The 22,606-nt window shown below is 43.4% G+C and overlaps 1 protein-coding gene across 3 annotated transcripts in view; it reads right to left on the bottom strand.

The window, feature by feature from the left end:
* Positions 1-22,606, bottom strand: part of DCTN6 (dynactin subunit 6) — a 70,207-nt gene that overhangs the window by 20,776 nt on the left and 26,825 nt on the right. The gene's annotated exons all lie outside the window — the stretch shown is intronic.

Genomic DNA, 22,606 nt, shown 5'->3' with positions numbered 1-22,606 from the left:
ACTATATGAATTATTTCCAGTAAACCATCCCCTGTGTGTGCCTGTGCTTGGATTTTAATCCATTCTTTACATTATTGTTAATGCTTCCTTTTCAAGGAGGTTTCACATGCTACTTGCCCTAAAATATTGAAAAAAATATATACTCTACCCTATATATAAGGCGCTGGCTATGAAAGTGAGGGAGTCATGCCAGGGCTGGATTTCTATCAATAACACCTGTCCGTTTACCTCTTCTCCATACCCTTGCACTCATACTTTTAGCTGCATTGGGGAGGGGAAGTTTTCAAGCAGCCCCATCTAGCCATGTTAATCAGTTTTAACACAACTAGATCCATTTCAAAATTGTTCTCTTAAGAAAGTAGCCCAGGAGGTTAACATTTTTCTAGCTAAGGGAAAGACTGAGTGCACCAGGGCAAGTTTCCTGGATACTGACCTAGATTCAGAAAAGATGGTCTCTACACTCCCAGGGGGAAAAAGTATAAAAATTAAAGAGGCCAATTTACAGCTTAATGCAGTACCTTATATCCATGGGCCTGCATAACCACAGTCATGTGGCGTTTTCCTTTGAATATCACATCCCCATGTACTTCACTGGGAAGGCCCTGGCCCAGCAAAATCAAAGAGAGTAGCGTTTCATTCTAGCAACATAATGGTGAAGGCTGGAGACGTGCATTGAGTTTACTTATATTTATGATATTTATTATTTAAGTCTGGAATTATTATTTAGTGTTGACATTTGAAACCCATCTTGAACAAATTTCCTAGAAAGCCAGGCTAAAAATATTTTAGAATAAAGAAAATAGAATGCTAGGCTATATGATTATGGGGTATAAGTAACCATGCAGGGTGTACCTTCTCCATCGCAATTATATCTTTTTTGAGATGCGGCAACCAGAATTGTACACAGTATTCAAGGTGAGGTCTCACTATGGAGCGATACAGAGGCATTATGACATTTTCCGTTTTATTCATAGAAACATAGAAACATAGAAATGACGGCAGAAGAAGACCAAACGGCCCATCCAGTCTGCCCAGCAAGCTACGCAGTTTATCCATTTTTTTTTTTTTTATCTTCCCCCCCACCCCTTTTTTTCTCCCCCTCCCCCGTCACTATTGGCTTCCAGCACCCTCCGGCCCCAATTCCCTTCCACCCCTCCACCAATGCAGAGAGCAGTGCCGTATCCGCATCCCAATGAACATCCAGTTCAATCAGGGGTAGCAACTGCCACAATAAACGGCCACACCCCTGCCCCATACTCTTACCCACCTCTGTTTTGCTTGTTTGTTTTTTGTTTTTTTGTTTTGGTTTTTTTGTTTTTTGTTTTTTTGGAGATGGCAGCCCTCCAACCTTCCGCTCCGTGAAGGTGGAACACAAACCACTGGCATCCCGCTCCGTGAATGCCTCTGTGGCTACTGCCGCTCCGTGCAGTGTTTTACCACCTCCTCTATATTTATGCCCACTAGACTTGATGGATCCACAGTGTTTATCCCACGCCCCTTTGAAGTCTTTCACAGTTTTAGACTTCACCACTTCCTCCGGAAGGGCATTCCAGGCATCCACCACCCTTTCCGTGAAGAAATACTTCCTGACATTGGTTCTTAGTCTTCCTCCCCGGAGCCTCAGCTCGTGACCTCTGGTTCTGCTGATTTTTTTCCGTCTGAAAAGGTTTGTCGTTGTCTTTGGATCATTAAAGTTTTTCAAGTATCTGAAAGTCTGAATCATATCACCCCTGCTCCTCCTTTCCTCCAGGGTGTACATATTTAGATTCTTCAATCTCTCCTCGTACATCATCCGATGAAGATCCTCCACCTTCTTGGTTGCCCTTCTCTGTACCGCTTCCATCTTGTCTTTGTCTCTTTGTAGATACGGTCTCCAGAACTGAACACAGTACTCCAGGTGAGGCCTCACCAAGGACCTGTACAAGGGAATAATCACTTCCCTTTTCTTACTCGATATTCCTCTCTATGCAGCCCAGCATTCTTCTGGCTTTTGCTATCGCCTTGTCACATTGTTTCGCAGACTTCATATCATTAGACACTATCACCCCAAGGTCCCTCTCCTGCTCCATGCACATCAGCCTTTCCCCCCCCATCGAATACAGTTCATTTGGATTTCCACTCCCCATATGCATGACTTTGCACTTCTTGGCATTGAATCTCAGCTGCCATATCTTCGACCACTCTTCCAGTTTCCTTAAATCCCGTCTCATTCTCTCCACTCCTTCCGGCGTGTCCACTCTGTTGCAGATCTTAGTGTCATCCGCAAAAAGACAAACCTTACCTTCTATCCCGTCCGCAATGTCGCTCACAAAGATATTGAACAGGACCGGTCCCAAAACCGATCCTTGTGGTACACCACTTAAAACCGCTCTCTCTTCAGAGAAAGTTCCGTTTACCATCACACATTGTCTTCTGTCCGTCAACCAATTTGCAATCCAGGTCACCACCTCGGCCCTCACTCCTAAGCTTCTCGTTTTATTCACCAGTCTCCTGTGCGGAACCGTATCAAAAGCTTTGCTGAAATCCAAGTAGATGACATCGAGCGCTCTTCCTTGATCCAATTCTTTGGTTACCCAGTCAAAAAGGTCAATCAGATTTGTCTGACAGGATCTTCCCCTGGTGAATCCATGTTGCCTCTGGTCCATTAATTCTCCTGACTGTAGATAGTTCACTATTCTCTCTTTCAGCAGTGACTCCATTACTTTTCCCACCACCGAAGTGAGGCTAACCGGTCTGTAGTTGCCAGCCTCCTCCCTGTTCCCACTCTTGTGAAGCGGGACCACCACCGCTCTTCTCCAATCTCTTGGTACCACTCCTGTTTCTAGGGATCTATTGAACAGGTCACACAGCGGACCCGCCAGAACATCTCTGAGCTCCCTCAGTATCCTTGGATGAATCCCATCAGGCCCCATAGCTTTCTCCACTTTCAGATTCTTTAGCTCTTCCCATACATTTTCTACTGTAAAAGGATTTTCATCTATTCCACTTCCCTCCAGTTTCTTGTTGTGTAGAGATGGTCCTTCTCCAGGGTCTTCTTTAGTGAACACAGAGCTGAAGTATTCGTTTAATATTTCTGCCATTTCTTCATCTCTCTCCACACATTGATCATTACCACCTTTCAATTTCACTATACCACTTTGGACCTTTCTCTTTTCGCTGATGTATCTGAAAAATGTTTTGTCACCATTTTTTATCTCCTTGGCAATCCTCTCTTCCGCTTGACTTTTTGCCAACTTGATTAATTTCTTCGTCTCCCTCAGTTGAAACAAATATTCTTCTTTGTGCTCCTCCCTTTGGGATCTTTTGTATTTTTTGAATGCTGTTCTTTTAGCTTTAATTTTGTCAGCCACCTCCTTTGAGAACCAGATAGGTTTCAATTTTCTTTTGCTTTTCTTTACATTTCTAACATATAGAGCAGTTGCCTTGGTGATTGCTCCTTTTAGATTGGTCCACTGCTGATCCACATCTCTTTCATTCTCCCATCCTTTTAGTTCTTCCTCCAGGTACTTCCCCATTTCCTCAAAGTCTGTGTTTTTGAACTGTAAAACTCGGGTCTTTGTGGTTCTTTTCCCTATTCTTTTAGTGATATTATTCACCATTCCCTTTCTAATAATTCCCAACATTCTGTTTGCTTTTTTGACTGCCGCAGCACACTGAACCGACGATTTCAATGTGTTATCCACTATGACACCTAGATCTCTTTCTTGGGTTGTAGCACCTAATATGGAACCCAACATTGTGTAATTATAGCATGGGTTATTTTTCCCTATATGCATCACCTTGCACTTATCCACATTAAATTTCATCTGCCATTTGGATGCCCAATTTTCCAGTCTCACAAGGACTTCCTGCAATTTGTCACAATCTGCTTGTGATTTAACTACTCTGAACAATTTTGTGTCATCTGCAAATTTGATTATCTCACTCGTCGTATTTCTTTCCAGATCATTTATAAATATATTGAAAAGTAAGGGTCCCAAAACAGATCCCTGAGGCACTCCACTGTCCACTCCATTCCACTGAGAAAATTGTCCATTTAATCCTACTCTCTGTTTCCTGTCTTTTAGCCAGTTTGCAATCCACGAAAGGACATCACCACCTATCCCATGACTTTTTACTTCTTCCTCGCTAGGGTCACCTCGGAGCTGGTGAGGATGGTCCCTGCCCAGGCCTCTCGGTTTGGGCACCAAGGGCACAAATGGCCCAAGGGTATTAAAGGCACCGAAGTAATGGGACCGGGAAATTCCAGCCACGGGCTCAGTGGTCCCATAGGCGCCGATAGCTGCAAGTCTTCCTCCTCGGAGGACCCAATAATGGGTATCGCTCCAGAGGGGGACATTGGAGGCCACTAAGGAACTGACGGTCCTCCCAGCACTGGCTGCATTGGAAGGACACCTAGAAGGACGTCCAGATGCTCTAGCAAGGGTGCCAAAAGAGATGGCGCAGGCTCCGGCACTGGCATGGGGACCAATGCCAGTGGCAGTTCAATACCCCACAGGGCTAAGAGCACTGCCATCTGAACCCTGCGGTCCAACTCTTCCTGAAAGTCTGATGCCACATCAGATCCAGGACCATGCGTCGACAGTGACTGGTAACAGTGTTTGCTGTGGTAATCGGCCCAGTCTTTCCCCAGCACCGAGGAAGCTGAAGGTCCCAAAGTCTTGGAATTTGATGACATCGGAGATGGCCTCTCTAGCTCCCCTCTCTCAGGACAGGCCTGCTAGGGGAGTGGAAAGGGACAGTGTATCCAACAACTCCCCTTGGCCTCTAGGAGTTGACATTCCTGAGGCCGGAGTGGATGGATCGGATTTTTGGATCTAAAAAGCTTTTCCATCTTATCCAGCCAGGAATGACGGCCCTTGGAAGTCATCTGATCACATAGATGGTACCCGTGGACATCATGCAAAGCCCCAAGGCAGAGGATACAGACCTCATGTGGATAGTAATAGATATGGTCCGCGGGCACTGGAGAAACAGTCGAAAATTGGACAATGCCATAAAAAACAGCCAGTGAGCAGTCAATGGCCAGCGGCCAAGGAGTGACACGTCGGGAATCGACCGCAACAATGAGGAAAAACAGAAGCTACCACGCCGCTGGATGACATCGACCGGAGAAGAGGGACTCTGCGCAGGGAAAAAAAAAAAAAAAATCAAAAAATGACCGGGAACACTTTTTGAGAAAAAAACGAAGAGCAGAGGTCTAGAACCAAGAGGCAATTAATTATTTTGTGGAAAAAAAAAGAGAGACTGAAGGGGGACCCTGTGTGGACACATGGCATGCTGAGCATGCTCAATGTGCCAGTCAAAGTTCTAAAAACTTTGACAAAAAGTTTTCCATGCCGGTCTCCATCTAATGATATCACCCATCTGTGAGAACTACCAATCCTTGCTTGTCCCTAGGAGAACTCTCTCATCGTGACAATGCTATCCTATTGCATCACGTCTGAACAGCTCAAGGTCGCCTGTGATCCACAGCTCAATGGAGAACACGCTAAAAAGAATGAGGTATGCATACAGGTTCTCTTTTTTTTTCAAGGTATCTGGAACATCACTCAAAAAGAAAAACAAAAAAAATTAAAAAGACAAAAGAATTCTAGTACTGCCACATTAGCATACTTGCCAATACTGAACAATACTTCATATTACGAAGACTGCTCTGTACACAGAAGGTTTTGGGGGGGGGGGGGGGGTTTCTCTTGCCTGTTGGTTCCCTCTTTGTATTTTAATCTCACCAATTGCTACTTTTACAGTAAGAGTGGAATTCCCCTTAAGTTCCAGATCTGGGATGAAAGGATAAACTTGGCTGTGTGCATTTCCTGCCCATGCTTCTTTTCCTCTATTTATCTATTTATTTTTAATTTTTATATACTGGTGTTCCTGTATGATATACAAATCACATCGGTTTACATTGAAACATTGCAACAGAGAAAGAATTCCCGGAGGTGGTACATGAAACAAGGGGTACATGAACTTGGATAGGGGAAACTGTTCTGGCTAAGACCATAAAAACAAGCAAACAGATAACTGTCTAAAGAATAAAGTAGTCTGTACAACAATAATGGAGAATAGATAAAAAAAAATAGATAAAAATACAGCTTGTGAAAGTAACAATCAGTAATCTACGGCAAAGAAATGCTGGTAGGGAACATTGTATCTAGAACGACCTAGCCTAGAAAACAATCTTGAATTAGTTCAGAAAATGAGAATAAGCAGAGGAACTAGCAGGCTGGATGCTGGATGTAGAAGGCTGGATGCTAACAAAGGGCTTATGTTCCTGGGAAAGCTTGGCAGAAGAGCCAAGTTTTGAGTTTCCTTCTGAAGATCGAGTGGCAAGGTTCTTGTCTGATGTCTGGAGGGAGCGCGTTCCAATGTGTGGGGCCCGCTGTAGATAAGGCGCATTTCCTAAGTGAGGATTTTACTGGGGGGGGGCATAGAGTGTGCCTTTGTAAGCTCATCTGATAGGTCTGATTGATGTATGAGGACGGAGTTGGGAGCTTAGGTGGAGCGGGGAGATGTTGTGCGTGGCTTTATGGATAGTTGTGAGAACTTTGAAGAGGATCCTGTATTTAATGGGCAGCCAGTGGAGGTTCTTAAGGATGGGGGTGATGTGTTGGTGTTGGTAAGAATTCTGGCAGCGGAGTTCTGAACCATCTGGAAGGGTTTGATGGTGCTGGCCAAGAGCCCAAGAAGGAGAGAATTGCAATAGTCTATTTTGGATAGGATGATGGATTGTAACACCATACGGAAATCGTTGAAATGAAGTAGAGGTTTTAGCTTTCTAAGGACTTGCAGTTTGTAGAAACAGTCCTTAGTGGTGGTGTTTACAATTTTTTTTAGGTTTAGCTGGTTATCAAGCATGACTCCTAGATCTCTCACATAAGGAGATTGATTTAATTTTATTTATTTATTATTTTTATTATACCGAGTTTCATGATAGGAATCACATCAACCCGGTTTACAATTAACAATGTGAGTAAAGGCAGAGAGTAACATAGTAAAACATTTCCCAATTCAACGTCACATATAGAATGAAACTTAACAGATATAATAACAATATTTAGGATGTGAGAAAGTTACAAAAAACAAGGAAAAATAACTAGGATCTGAAAGGGGGAGGAAATTGAAGGAAGAATATTAACATTTTAGCCAACTGTATCAATTAATAAATATATATAGTATTATAAAAAATTTTGGTATGGATGATAGAAGGGTGCCTGTTGGGTTGAGAAACCTGTTGTTGTTATCTTGTGAGAGGATTAGGATCTCAGTCTTGTTGTTGTTAAGAACAAGGTTGAGGCTGGAGAGCAGGTGATTGATTAATTGCAAGCAGTTGTTCTAGTGTGTCATAGTTTTGTAATAGGATTCTGTGATCAGGATGAGAATTTGTATATCGTCCGCGTAGAGGTAATGGGTTAGTTTTAAATTGGTGAGTAGATGGCAGAGCGGAAGAAGGTAAATGTTGAAGAGGGTCGGTGAGAGGGAGGAACCTTGGGGGGACTCCCTTGTCGGAAAGGACCGGATGTGATTCTTTGTTGTTTATCTTTACCTTGAAATATCTGTTAGATAAGAAGGACTTGAACCAGCTAAGGACCGTACCCTTGATGCCAATGTCTGCCAGTCGCTCTAATAGAGTTGAATGGTTTACTGTAACAAAGGCCGCGGAGAGATCTAAAAGAATCAGGAGGTAGGGTTGTTTTTTATCCAAGTTTGTTAGTATGGTGTCCGTAAGCGATATGAGGAGGGATTCTGTGCTTAAAGATTTACGGAAGCCGAACTGAGAAGGTGCAAGAATGGTATTTTCTTCCAGGTAATCAGATAGTTGCTTATTGACTATCTTTTCCATACGTTTAGCAATCAGAGGTAGGTTCGCTATAGGGCGGACGTTTGTTGGGTCCGCTGGTGACAGATTAGGTTTTTTTAGTAAGGGTTTTAGAATTGCTAGCTTGAGTTGGTCAGGGACTAGACCTTGAGTTAGAGAGCAGTTTATGATATCTGTTATGATATGGCTGTTAGTGGAAGAATCAGAGCATTGACCTACAAGCAGGGCCCATGCAAGGGTAGTAGATGCCCTAGGTGGCTTCTGCCTTGTGCCCGCCCCCCCTCCCATTTGCATCAAGCCGCACACCCTCCCCCCCTGCAGGTCTCGGGCCCGACCCCTCCTGCTTTGTTCGCGCTGACCACTTAATGCTTCTCAGGGCCATGAGCAGCAGGTGCTGCTTGTGGTCCAATGAATCTCTACTCCTCTTTGCCGTCAGCGGCTCTGCTCGTGGTACCACCTTCAGCGCCCCTTAAGGGTTGGCACCATAGGCGACCAGCCCTGCCTACAAGCACAGAAACCCCTTCCCAGCTTTGTGTGACCTTGGGCAAATCACAATCTCCCTGTGCTCTGACAGAAGCAAAGAGGAAAATGACAATCATTCAAATAGCTGAAAGGTATCAACAATACACAAGAAGCAAATCTCTGCCAAAAGAAACAAAGGTTATGATTGGAGGCTGAAAGGGGGTAGATTCAGGGATAAAGAGTGTTGTAGCTAAATGAACCTCCTAGTAGAGGTGATAAGAGACAAGAGCAGGATAAGCATTCAAGAACGCGTGGGATAAGCCCAAAGGATTGTTACCAGTGGGGAAGTAAAGGTAAAATCAGATTAAGCAGTCTCTGTAGCTTTGTCACAGGCAAGGTAAATGGGCAGAACAGTCTGGCCTTGTTGTCTTTTATCTGCCGTCATATTCCATGCAGGTTCTTTGTAGCCATATACTACAAAAAGATATTTATGCATCATCATATATTTACACTTAAGTAGTAATAATGGGATACACTTTCTTTTCACCAGTTATCTTCAGGCTAGCTAGCAAGATTGTGGCTGAAAATGAGCCTAATGGAGAAATTACTTACCTGATAATTTTGTTTTCCTTAGTGTAGAGAGATGGACTCAGGACCATTGGGTATTGTGCTCTCCTGATAGCAGATGGGAGACTGAATCAGATTGGTCATTGTTAGAGAATACCATTCTAGAGGCGCGGTCCAGATGTATTCCACACATTGAGAGGGGTGGAAGGAAGGCAGAACGATTGCCGGCATGGTTAAAAGGGGAGGTGAGGGAAGCTATTTTAGCCAAAAGATCTTCATTCAAAAATTGGAAGAGGGATCCAGCAGAAGAAAATAGGATAAAGCATAAACATTGGCAAGTTAAATGTAGGACATTGATAAGACAGGCTAAGAGAGAATTTGAAAAGAAGTTGGCTGTAGAAGCAAAAACTCACAGTAAAAACTTTTTTAAATATATCCGAAGCAGAAAGCCTGTGAGGGAGTCAGTTGGACCGTTAGATGATCGAGGGGTTAAAGGGGCACTTAGAGAAGATAAGGCCATCGCGGAAAGATTAAATGATTTCTTTGCTTCGGTGTTTGCTGAAGAGGATGTTGGGGAGGTACCCGTAGTGGAGAGGGTTTTCATGGGTGGTGATTCGGATGGACTGAGTCAAATCACGGTGAACCTAGAAGATGTGGTAGGCCTGATTGACAAGCTGAGGAGTAGTAGATCACCTGGACCAGATGGTATACACCCCAGAGTTCTGAAGGAACTAAAAAATGAAATTTCAGACCTATTGGTAGAAATTTGTAGCTTATCATTAAAATCGTCCATTGTACCTGAGGACTGGAGGATAGCAAATGTAACCCCAATGTTTAAGGGGGGCTCCAGGGGCGATCCGGGAAACTACAGACCGGTTGGCCTGACTTCGGTGCCAGGAAAAATAGTGGAAAGTGTTATAAACATCAAAATCACAGAACATATAGAAAGACATGGTTTGGTGGAACAAAGTCAGCATGGCTTTACCCGGGGCGGGTCTTGCCTCACAAATCTGCTTCACTTTTTTGAGGGAGTTGATGAACATGTGGATGGGGGTGAACCGGTAGATATAGTATACTTGGATTTTCAGAAGGCGTTTGACGGGGTTCCTCATGAGAGGCTTCTGGGAAAAGTGAAGGGTCGTGGGATAGGTGGCGATGTCCTTTCGTGGATTGCAGACTGGCTGAAGGACAGGAAACAGAGAGTAGGATTAAATGGGCAATTTTCTCAGTGGAAGGGAGTGGACAGTGGAGTACCTCAGGGTTCTGTGTTGGGACCCTTACTGTTCAATATATTTATAAATGATCTGGAAAGAAATACGACGAGTGAGATAATCAAATTTGCAGATGACACAAAATTGTGCAGAGTAGTTAAATCACAAGCAGATTGTGAAATTGCAGGAAGACCTTGTGAGACTGGAAAATTGGGCATCCAAATGGCAGATGAAATTTAATGTGGATAAGTGCAAGGTGATGCATATAGGGAAAAATAATCCATGCTATAATTACACGATGTTGGGTTCCATATTAGGTGCTACAACCCAAGAAAGAGATCTAGGTGTCATAGTGGATAACACATTGAAATCGTCGGTTCAGTGTGCTGCGGCAGTCAAAAAAGCAAACAGAATGTTGGGAATTATTAGAAAAGGAATGATGAATAAAACGGAAAATGTCATAATGCCTCTGTATCACTCCATGGTGAGACCGCACCTTGAATACTGTGTACAATTCTGGTCGCCGCATCTCAAAAAAGATATAATTGCGATGGAGAAGGTACAGAGAAGGGCTACCAAAATGATAAGGGGAATGGAACAACTCCCCTATGAGGAAAGACTAAAGAGGTTAGGACTTTTCAGCTTGGAGAAGAGACGACTGAGGGGGGATATGATAGAGGTGTTTAAAATCATGAGAGGTCTAGAACGGGTAGATGTGAATCGGTTATTTACTCTTTCGGATAGTAGAAGGACTAGGGGACACTCCATGAAGTTAGCATGGGGCACATTTAAAACTAATCGGAGAAAGTTCTTTTTTACTCAACGCACAATTAAACTCTGGAATTTGTTGCCAGAGAATGTGGTTCGTGCAGTTAGTATAGCTGTGTTTAAAAAAGGATTGGATAAGTTCTTGGAGGAGAAGTCCATTACCTGCTATTAAGTTCACTTAGAGAATAGCCACTGCCATTAGCAATGGTTACATGGAATAGACTTAGTTTTTGGGTACTTGCCAGGTTCTTATGGCCTGGATTGGCCACTGTTGGAAACAGGATGCTGGGCTTAATGGACCCTTGGTCTGACCCAGTATGGCATTTTCTTATGTTCTTATGTTCTTACATATACCCGTACAGCAAGCTTAGCTCTTCAGTATTCTCCTCGAATAGCCATTGTGGATATATGTTTTCTTAAATAAATTGATTAAACTTGAACTGGTTCAAATGATTTCCAAACTGGAGACTGCCAGTGTACTCAACCAATTAATGCTGACACCAAACTATGGGTAGGCCATGGCTTACCCGTATTTGCTTAATCTCGAGGTTTGTTAAACGAGGTTCTTGTTTTCTAGAGCAGCCATGGGCGGGATGCCGAGTCCATCTGTCTACACTAAGGAAAACAAAATTATCAGGTAGGTAAATTCTCCATTTCCTAGCGTGTAGCCAGATGGACTCAGGACCAATGGGATGTACAAAAGCTACTCCCTGACAGGGTGGGAGGTTGCCCATGGCCCACTTAGTACTGCCCTTGCAAAGGCTGTGTCCTCCCAGGCCTGAACATCCAGGCGGTAGAACCTGGAAAAGGTGTGTATGGAGGACCCAGTCGCCACTCAACAGATCTCGGCAGGCGACAGCAGCTTGGTTTCTGCCCAGGATACTGCCTGGGCCCTTGTAGAATGAGCCTTAACCTGTAGTGGTAAGGGCTTTCCTGCCTCTGTGTAGGCCGCCTTGATTACTTCTTTGATCCGGTGGACTATGGTCGCCGGCGAAGCCACTTCCCCTTGTTTCTTTCCACTGTGAAGAACAAACAGGTGGTCTGATCTTTCCAGGTATCGGACTAGGAGTCTGCCGATGTTTAGCTGGAGAAGAAGGCGTAAGTCTTCAGAGTCCTTGTGTTCATCTGGAGATGGTGATGAGATGGTTTGGTTCAAATGAAACTGGGAAACCACTTTCAGTAAGAAGGAGGGGACAGTGCGCAGTTGTATGGTTCCAGGTGTGACACTAAGGAACGGTTCCAGACAGGATAGTGCCTGATGTTCGGAGATGTGACGAGCTGAACATATTGCCATGCTGAGCAGAACATGAATACCGTCTTCAATGTTAAGAGATGTAGTGAGAGACTGCGTATTGGTCTGAAGGAAGCCCCCGATAGGAAATCTAATACTAGATTCAGATTCCATAGAGGCACCAGCTACTTTAGGGGTGGTCGGAGTTGATTAACCCCTTTCAGGAAGCGGGACACATCTGGATGGGTTAGTAGCTTGATACCGTCCACTTTGGTTCTGAAGCAGGCCAGAGTGGCAACTTGGACCTTGAGGGAATTGAGTGACAACCCCTTCATACCATCCTGCAGGAACTCCAGGATCATGGGAACTTTGGCTGTCTGCGGGAGAGTCCCGCGGTCCTCACACCAGGTCTCGAATACTCTCCAGATCCTATTATATGGAGAACAAACTGAATGGCTGAATTTATCATTAAAACTGCATGTACCGCAAAAAAATTTAAGATCGGCAAACAAGGCTTTGTTATCTATACCAACAATTCGTTCGGCAAGATTAAGCCAGGTGAGGGAGCACGCACTGTCCATTGCAGGATCTAAACTGTGGAACAAGTTACCAACAGATCTGAGACTAACGACTGATAAAAAAAAATTTAAGGCTGACTTAAAAACTTGGCTTTTTAAATGCGCATATTTGGAAAACGACCAAACTCCACATGGCTAGATATAGGTATTAAAACAATCGCTCCAAAACCTCAATTTTAAAGGCAGAGATAATTTTTATGTATGTTGATTGTATTACTTTGTTTTAATCTGTTTTAACTTTACCCTTGAATACCACACTGAGGAATAGCAATCAATAACTTTATTTCTACTTGTTCCGCTAAACTACTTTTACGTGCTTTTAATTAATTTTAGCTGTCATCTTTTATTGAACTGATTTATTGTATTTCTAATATGTATATTGTAAACTGCTGTGAAGGCTAACGCTAATACGGCAGTATAAAAACCCAATAAACTATAAACTATGTAAAACAGGGATGTGGAGTAGGGTGTCAATCACTGCCTTTGAGTAACCGTGCTTTTTCAGGCTAATCCTTTCAAGGGCCAGAACGTAAGAGAGAATCGAGATGGATCTTTGTGGCGGATCAGGCCCTACCGGAGAAGGTCCCTGGGTGGAGGCAGGCACAAAGGGTTCCCCGCCAGTAGTCTTCGCATGTCTGAGTATTATGGTCGTATTGGCCGGTCCGGGGCAACTAGTAGAACTAGTCCCCCCTTTGATGCTCTATCTTGCGGATGACCCTGCCCAGTAGTGGTCATGGTGGGAAGGTGTACAGTAAGTCTTCCTGTGGCCAGATCTGGACGAGAGCGTCGATTCCCCGGTATTGTGGTTCTCATCTGTGTCTGAAGAACCTGGGAACTTGGGCATTGAGATGGGTTGCCAGTAGATCCATGGCTGGGAGGCCCCAGTGATATACTATCAGTTGGGATGCTGTGGTCGACAGCATCCATGTCCCCGGATCTAGGTTCTCACTGAGACGTTGTCTTTTCCCTCAATGTGGGAGGCAGAGATCCCTTGTAGGTTTATCTCTGCTCAAGCCATGAGGGGGACTATCTTCAGAGACACCTGCTGGCTCTTGGTTCCTCTCTGGCAGTTGATGTAAGCAACTGTTGTCGCGTTGTCTGACATTATTCTGATTGACTCGCCCTGGAGCAGGGGGCTGAAATGCAAGCACGCTAGTCTGAGTGTTTGAGCTTCCAGGCGTTTTATGTTCCATTCCGTCTCTTTCTTATTCCATTGTCCCTGGGCCGTCAGTTCTTCAGAGATGTGATGAGCTGAACATATTGCCACCAAGAATACAGTCTTCAATGTTAAGATTTGTAGTGAGAGAGCACAAAGTACCCATTGGTCCTGAGTTCATCTGGCTACAAGCTAGGAAAAGTCAACTTAGCCAGCTATAATACGTGAGTGGCTCTTTGAAAATGTAGCTCAGTTTCCACGCCCAGATCCCCAATGGCCATATTAAATGACCCGATATCTCTCCTCCCAGCCCAGACAAACTCTGAACTATATGAGAATTCTCCTGCATCCTCCCTGCTACCCTGGATCTGTTGAAGCAAGTCCTGTGGTCCTGATGACATATCCCCCTCCCACCCCCGGAACTCTCACTGAACCTCCAAACACCCCCCCCCCCCAACAAGTTCATGACGATGCTGGTAAGCATTAAAAAGCCTGAGCGCTGTATTGTCCGCTATTATCATTACTGTGAACTAGGGGCAGGAGGAAGGGATGCACACCTCCCTCCTACCTACACTGGAACATTGGGCTAGGGAAAAGGTAAAAGGGTACAAGCTGGAAATGTATTGAAGGTTCTAGAACTGGGAGGAGGGTTCAGTACTGGGGCCCCAGGACTTTCTTCAAAGATCTGAAGTGGGAGGAGACATTCTTGGACATAATGAGGTTTATCGGGGTGCAGTTTCAGCACTAAGACTAAAGGGCTTTCTTGACTACATCGCTACCTCCAGGCTCAGGAATCGATGGCTACATTTAAGTCAGCTATCTCTGCACCTATGTTTGGCTGGCCAAGTTAGGTAGCTATCCACCTAAATTTCTTTCCCCATCCCTGGCACTGCCAAAGTTTAAGTGAATAAATTTAGCTGTCTAGAAAAACTGGCCGGTATTTCAAATCAATATTTAAAAGCTGTTTTTCCTTTAAGGAAAGTTGTTCAGGGAGGCCTTGCGCTCACAAATTTGCAGAGGACACAAAAATATTCAAAGCAGTTAAAATACAGATTGTGAGGAAATGCAGAAGATTTTGCCAGACTAGGGAACTGGACATCTAAATGGCAGATGGACAAGCGAAAAGTGATGCAGATAGGGAAAAATAATCCTAACTCTAGGAACACAATGCTGGGTTCCATGTTAGGAGCTCTGTCACTCAGGGAAAAGATCTTGGTGTTATTGTCGACTAAGAAGATAACTTTAAAAGGTGCGCGCACGCCAATATACACATATATATAGGCAGGCACAAAACCGTTGCTGTTTATAACCTGTGCATATATGATGTATACATGTTATAAAATGTGTGTAAATATATTTTTTGCACTTATCCAGATAAGTTCAGAGTTGCCCGGCTAAATAATAGCACTTATCTGGATAAGTTCCAATTTATCCAGCTATATAGCAGCAAACCAGCTATATGGCTGGACAAGTCTTAAAAAGCTACTTATATGCTAAGTCAGATAGCCAGATAAGTGGTGCCTTTTAAGATTATCTGGCTGACTTAGCCAGATAAGTAGCATTTCAAGACTTATTTCGATAAATGATGCTACTTAGCCAGATAACTCAAACTTATCTGGATAAGTAGCAGCAAAGCACTACTTGCCAGATAAGTGGTAATTTAGCCAGGTAAGTGTGTGCAACTGGTGTAACTGCATATTTTTATTTCTAATTTTAAAGTTATATATGCGAGTAGATTTAACACACATACATTAGATACATTTACCCACACATTTACCCATGTAAATTGGGAGATTTCATTGTGTATGGCAATGAAATTACCAGTTTTGCCAATTAGTCTACCAGTTCACCCATTCCATCTGCAGGTCATCAAGACCCTCCTGGATCTTCAGCCCGAACTTCCCGAGTTCACCCACCCACCACCCTGTCATTATTTCACTTTTAAGACATTTACGATTACTTACTCCAGATATAGAGCAGGTGTAAATATATGCAAGCTGCCAAATCTACAAGGATAAATTATTTATAAAATAGCAACTTGCGCGCATAAATTTTGGTCCTACCCTGGATCACCCCCCCCCTTTTTTTTTTTACATATGCAAATTTACTTGTGGACTTTGATTTACACCTGTATCTTAAGGTTTCTAAAATAGCATATATGCTATTTCACATGAGTATCTGCTAAGTTTTGTGTGTGCTCAACTTTTGAAAATTCACCTTAATCTGTGGTAGTAAAAAAAAAGATGGTTGCTCCATCTAAAAGATAGGTGCAGAGAATAACAAAAATGATAAAGGGTCCCCTATGAAGAAAAGCTAAACAGATTAGGAGAAGGGACGACAGAGGGGACATGACAGAGGTTTATTAAATCATAAGTGAAGTGGAACATGTAAATAGGGAATGGTTATTTACCCTTTCAGATAGTACTAAGTCTAGGGAACACTCCATTAAACTAACAAGCAGCAAATTTAAAATAAATTGTAGAAAGTATTTTTTCCACTCGGCAAACTCATATGCGTAGGTTTGCCTTGAAACCCACTGAGTAACTGGCAGAGTACATGCACCAAATGACCTTGCACAAAGTCATGTCATCTCCCAATAGGGAGTAACTTAGGTATACACTTTTTATTATCAAAAAGCGTGGGCATTAAGTCTTAACTCCCCCCCAAATGCACATAAAAGTACACGACACAGGTTATGCATGTACTTTATACGTGCTCAAGCCTAGGTCAATTTTAGAATAGCCATTTACTGGGTTTTGTGTATGCAAATGGCTTTGAGAATTACCCCAACACATGAAAGTAACCACTTTCACCCTTCCTTACGTTAATTATAGAAGTCTTTGCACATATAAGTGAGGGAAGAGAGGTAAATGTGGAAGAAAGAAGAAATGCATTCTGACAGCAGCTACACTTCCTTCATTATAAATAATAAAAACCCATGTGTACATACACATATCTATATACTATCATCTATTGCTAGAAGACACCACATTTAAAAGCACTTCAAAATATGGGCATTTTATTCTAAAGGCATTTTAATGATGCTGACAGTGTCAGCTAGTTTGAAATATTACTCGTAAGCAAACAGAGCTAAACCAGAGCAGTACATATGCTGCAAGGGAAACAATAGCTTTCAAATTACAACTTGGTTCTCTGTGATCTTGGATTTTCCATGGACCAAGGGAAGGTTTGTTTTCTCTGGGTGGTTCTCACAGTCCTCATGAAGGCTGCTGGAAAGCTGCCCTACACAAAGGCTTCTCATGTGGAGAGAAAACAATTCCTTCTCCATCTGCTCGGCTCATTAAACATGGGTCTTAGGGCCCTTATCGGCCATCATATTCTTCTCAGCTTACTTCCTTTTGCAGTACCATAGACTCCAGCTGATCTCTGGCTTTCCTTTCACTTCCTCACAATGAAGGATCCTGTATGCTTGTCCTATGCTTTTGAGAAATCAAGCACTCTTTCTAACCTGTTCTATTATATGAGGTGCTTTTTAAAAAAGCATATAAGGTGTTAATACATAACAGAATTGTTTTATAGTCTGAAGCTGGAAGAATAGTTCCCATATCCAGCTCCCTCCCAGCATAGAAAGAAATGAGGACTATAAATTCAAAATGTGCATTGTTGAGATAACAGGAATTTCATCTAATTCTGTCTACTTTTAAAAATTAGAAGGTCATATTCAGAAGCATTTAGCTGGCTAAATGAATATTTGGGCACTTCTCTGGCTAAATTCTAGCCAGCTAATAAGTTGGGGGCATTTCAGGGGAATAACTGGAAGGAGTTGAGTTAGCTGGCTAAGTCTGCTCAGGCCAAAAAGTTGTCCTAAAGTTAGCAGACTATATTCAATAGTGCATCTGCACTACTGAATATACCTCCAAAATTATCCTAAGGTTACCTGGATAACTTTGCTGTGTCTGAATATGGACCTATATGTATCCCATTTATTTATATTTGTCTATACTGGATTCATATTTTTAAACATTTTGAGAATTTATCCTCATATCTTTCCAGGCTCTTAAATTCTGTTCTTCCCTCCACCACCTCCACTGGGAGGTTGTCCCATGCATCCTCTTCCGTGAAGAAATATTTAATTGCATCACTCCTCAGTTTGCCCTCTTTCAGCCTCATGCCATGATCCCTTGTTCTACAACTTAAGATTTCGCTGATAAAAAGTTTGCTTCTTCTGCATTAATATTGCTGAGTTATATGAATGTCTCCATCATACCTCCCCACCCCACACATTGCCTCTTCTACAGGAGGTAGTTTCGCTGAGCAGTGCTCGAGTCTGTGGAAAAGAAGCTCTGACTAGGGCATGGCTTCCCCAACCTGTCCTCGGGACTCCACAGCCAGTCAGGTTTTCAGGATATCCACAACAAATATACATGAGATCAATTTGCATATACTGAATCTCCATGACATGCAAATTTATCACATGTGAATTCATTGGGGATATCCTGAAAATCTGACTGGCTGTGGGGTCCCCAGGACAGGTTTGGGAAGCCCAGGACTAGGCTGCTTTTCACTTCTGGCCTCACACGATATGGGAAAAATAGTGGAAACTATTCTCAAGATCAAAATCGTAGAGCATATAGAAAGACATGATTTAATGGGACACAGTCAACATGGATTTACCCAAGGGAAGTCTTGCCTAACAAATCTGCTACATTTTTTTGAAGGAGTTAATAAACATGTGGATAAAGGTGAACCAGTAGATGGAGTGTATTTGGATTTTCAGAAGGCATTTGCCAAAGTCCCTCATGAGAGGCTTCGAAGAAAACTCTCAAAAGTCATGGTATAGGATGCGATGTCCTTTCGTGGATTACAAACTGGTTAAAAGACAGGAAACAGAGAGTAGGATTAAATGGTCAATTTTCTCAGTGGAAAAGGGTAAACAGTGGAGTGCCTCAGGGATCTGTACTTGGACCGGTGCTTTTCAATATATATATATAAATGATCTGGGAAAGAATACGATGAGTGAGGTTATCAAATTTGCAGATGATACAAAATTATTCAGAGTAGTTAAATCACAAGCGGATTGTGATACATTACAGGAGGACCTTGCAAGACTGAAAGATTTGGCATCCAAATGGAAGATGAAATTTAATGTGGACAAGTGCAAGGTGTTGCATATAGGGAAAAATAACCCTTGCAGTAGTTACACGATGTTAGGTTCCATATTAGGAGCTACCACCCAGGAAAAAGATCTAGGCATCTTAGTGGATAATACTTTTAAATTGTCAGCTCAGTGTGCTGCAGCAGTCAAAAAAGCAAACAATGTTAGGAATTATTAGGAAGGGAATGGTTAATAAAACGGAAAATGTCATAATGTCTCTATATCGCTCCATGGTGAGACCACACCTGGAATACTGTGTACAATTCTGGTCGCCGCATCTAAAAAAAGATATAATTGCGATGGAGAAGGTACAGAGAAGGGCAACCAAAATGATAAATGGGATGGAACAGCTCCCCTATGAGGAAAGGCTGAACAGGTTAGGGCTGTTCATCTTGGAGAAGAGACGGCTGAGGAGATATGATAGAGGTCTTTAAGATCATGAGAGGTCTTGAACGGGTAGATGTGAATCGGTTATTTACACTTTCGAATAATAGAAGGACTAGGGGGCATCCCATGAAGTTTGCAAGTAGCACATTTAAGACTAATCGGAGAAAATTCTTTTTCACTCAACGCACAATAAAGCTCTGGAATTTGTTGCCAGAGGATGTGCTTAGTGCAGTTAGTGTAGCTGGGTTCAAAAAAGGTTTGGATAAGTTCTTGGAGGAGAAGTCCATTAACTGCTATTAATCAAGTTTACTTAGGGAATAGCCACTGCTATTAATTGCATCAGTAGCATGGGATCTTCTTAGTGTTTGAGTAATTGCTAGGTTCTTGTGGCCTGGTTTGGCCTCTGTTGGAAACAGGATGCTGGGCTTGATGGACCCAGCATGGCAATTTCATATGTTCTTATGGTCATCTGAACATTGCAATGCTGTCTTACCATGTAAAATGAGTTAAAAATCAGGTCATGGGGCACTGCCCAGATTAGTTCCACTGACTGCTTTCTGGCAAGCGTGGTGCCGCTGAACCAATCCTGCTGTGTTCAAATTAGGGGTGGAAAGGTTCTAGCTGAGCAGAGAGCAAGTAATGATTCTAGAGCAGCAGCAGCTAACGACTACAGAATAATCTTCTGGGAAGGATGGGCTGGGGACAAAGACCTCATATTATCACAATCGTGGTGGCTTTCAGAGTGCCCTTTGGAGCCTATTGTCCTTGAACAGAGTCACTGCCAACACAAATGGAGAAATTACTTACCTGATAATTTCGTTTTCCTTAGTGTAGACAGATGGACTCAGGACCAATGGGTATAGTGTACTCCTGATAGCAGTTGGAGACGGATCAGATTTCAATCTGACGTCAGCCCTAGTACATATACCCCTGCAGGAAGTGCAGCCCTTCAGTATTCTCCTCGAAAAGCATTGTAGATATATGTATGACTGAATAATTTGAATAACTTGATTAACTTTATAACTTGGATAACTTGATCAACTTTATATCTTGGTTATAGCTGGAGACCGCCAGAGCTCTCAACCGAGAAATGTCGACACCCGGTAGGATGGGTGTCCAAAGTGAAGGAAAGCATGGCTTATCCTTGTATCATTCGAAATTCCATAAGTAACGGCAGCCAAGGGTGGGATGCTGAGTCCATCTGTCTACACTAAGGAAAACAAAATTATCAGGTAAGTAATTTCTCCATTTCCTAGCGTGTAGCAGATGAACTCAGGTCCAATGGGATGTATAAAAGCTACTCCCAAACCGGGTGGGAGGCTGCCCGTGACCCACTTAGTACTGCCCTTGCAAATGCTGTTTCCTCCCGAGTCTGAACATCCAGGCGATAAAACCTGGAGAAGGTGAGGATGGAGGACCATGTCACCGCTCTGCAGATCTCGGCGGGTGACAGCATCTTGGTTTCCGCCCAGGACACTTCCTGGGCTCTAGTAGAATGGGCCTTGACTTGTAAAGGCGGTGGCTTGCCTGCTTCTATGTAGGCCACCTTGATGACTTCTTTGATCCAGCGGACTATGGTTGCTCCCCCTTGCTTCTTCCCGCTGTGAAAGAGGAATAGATGGTCCATCTTTCGTACGGATTCTGACCTTTCCAGGTATTGGACTAGGAGCCTGCCGACGTTGAGATGGCGAAGACGTCGAGCCTCTTCCGCATTCTTATGCTCATCTGGCGATGGTAGCGAGATGGTTTGGTTGAGATGGAAGTGAGACACCACTTTGGGGAGGAACGACGGAACTGTGAGTAACTGGATGGTTCCTGGGGTGAGTCTGAGGAACGGCTCTTGGCAGGACAGTGCTTGTAGCTCGGATATATGATGGGCCGAACAGACTGCCAGCAGGAAGGCTGTCTTCAATGTTAATAGTCGGAGAGACAGGCCACGGAGAGGTCTGAAGGAGGTTCCTGCTAGGAAATCTAGGACCAGGTTGAGGTTCCAAAGAGGCACCGGCCACTTTAGGGGAGGTCATATCTGCTTGACTCCTTTCAGAAAGCGGGAGACATCTGGGTGAGAGGCTATGGTGCCGCCCTCGCTCTTGGCTCCGTAGCATGACAATGCGGCCACCTGTACCTTGATGGAGTTGAGAGACAATCCCTTCTGTAGTCTTATTTTGGTTTTCTTTGGAAAAATATGCACGCTTGCACAGCGTGAGAGTAAGAGTCCCTAACTGCTATGGAGACGGAAAATACTGAAGCGCTGCACTTTCTGCAGGGGTAATGTACTAGGGCTACTTCAGATTGAAATCTGATCCGTCTCCAACTGCTATCAGGAATACACTATACCCATTGGTCCTGAGTCCATCTGCTACATGCTAGGAAAACACTTTCTGTTTCATGATGCTTAACATTTGCTCAGAGGACAGTTTTGTTCACACTTGCATAACAAATTGGGGGGGGGGGGGGGGGGGGGGGGGAGGGGTACAATTTCACCAAATGCTTTTGTATCCGAGTGAAAACAGGATGGACCTTCAACAAAGAAACTAATTTCCAGGTCAAACCAGCTGCTTAGGATTATAAATACAGGAACTTTGATCTGGGCATAAACAGGGAGAAGGATTTATTAACCCCACCCCGGAGCAACAGCAGCTGCCTCGGTTTTGTCACACAGTTCATTTGTGGAGATTTTTGCTGCTCTTAGTCTAAATTTACAAGATTTTTGGTGGATTTCACTTTTTTTTTTTTTTTTTTTAATCGCATAACATAAAAACATACAGGCTCATAGCTGAAAGCAGATTCCAAGTCAGTCGGCAGTTTATACGGCCTGTGGAGTTTCATCGTGTGTCAGATGACCCATCAGAAGCAGGCTAGATGATGATGGCACCAATGTCTGGGGTGTAGGTATGGTAGGCACATAGTCTGCAATCCTGCAAAGATACTGAAATACTCAAGAGGAGCTACACAAATGCTGCTAAGCCTCCTCAATATCGTTACCAGATGGCTCTGGGTCACCGAGCGAACCCTGGTTTTGCCCTATTGAACTGTAACAAACAAAATAATGAATCTAAAATTTTACAAAACACTTCACAGCCCAAGATAAGCCACAACATAAATATCTATGTTTCTTTTAGGATATAAGAGCTATTGACTGCTTTTTTTTTCTCTGAAAGGCTCTGGCTGCAGGATAGACTCTTTTGCTGTCACTCCTCCAGCCAGCACCACAGACAACTGGACTTTAATGATGAATGGAAGTGCCAGAGGTTGATACAAGTCCCAGAAGCAGCTAGGTAGCAAACACAGCATTTGGTGCTTAACCTTCG

This window comes from Rhinatrema bivittatum, chromosome 1 (genome assembly GCF_901001135.1).
Source record: "Rhinatrema bivittatum chromosome 1, aRhiBiv1.1, whole genome shotgun sequence".
NCBI classification, from domain to species: domain Eukaryota; kingdom Metazoa; phylum Chordata; class Amphibia; order Gymnophiona; family Rhinatrematidae; genus Rhinatrema; species Rhinatrema bivittatum.
This window is presented reverse-complemented; position numbering and strand designations above follow the sequence as displayed.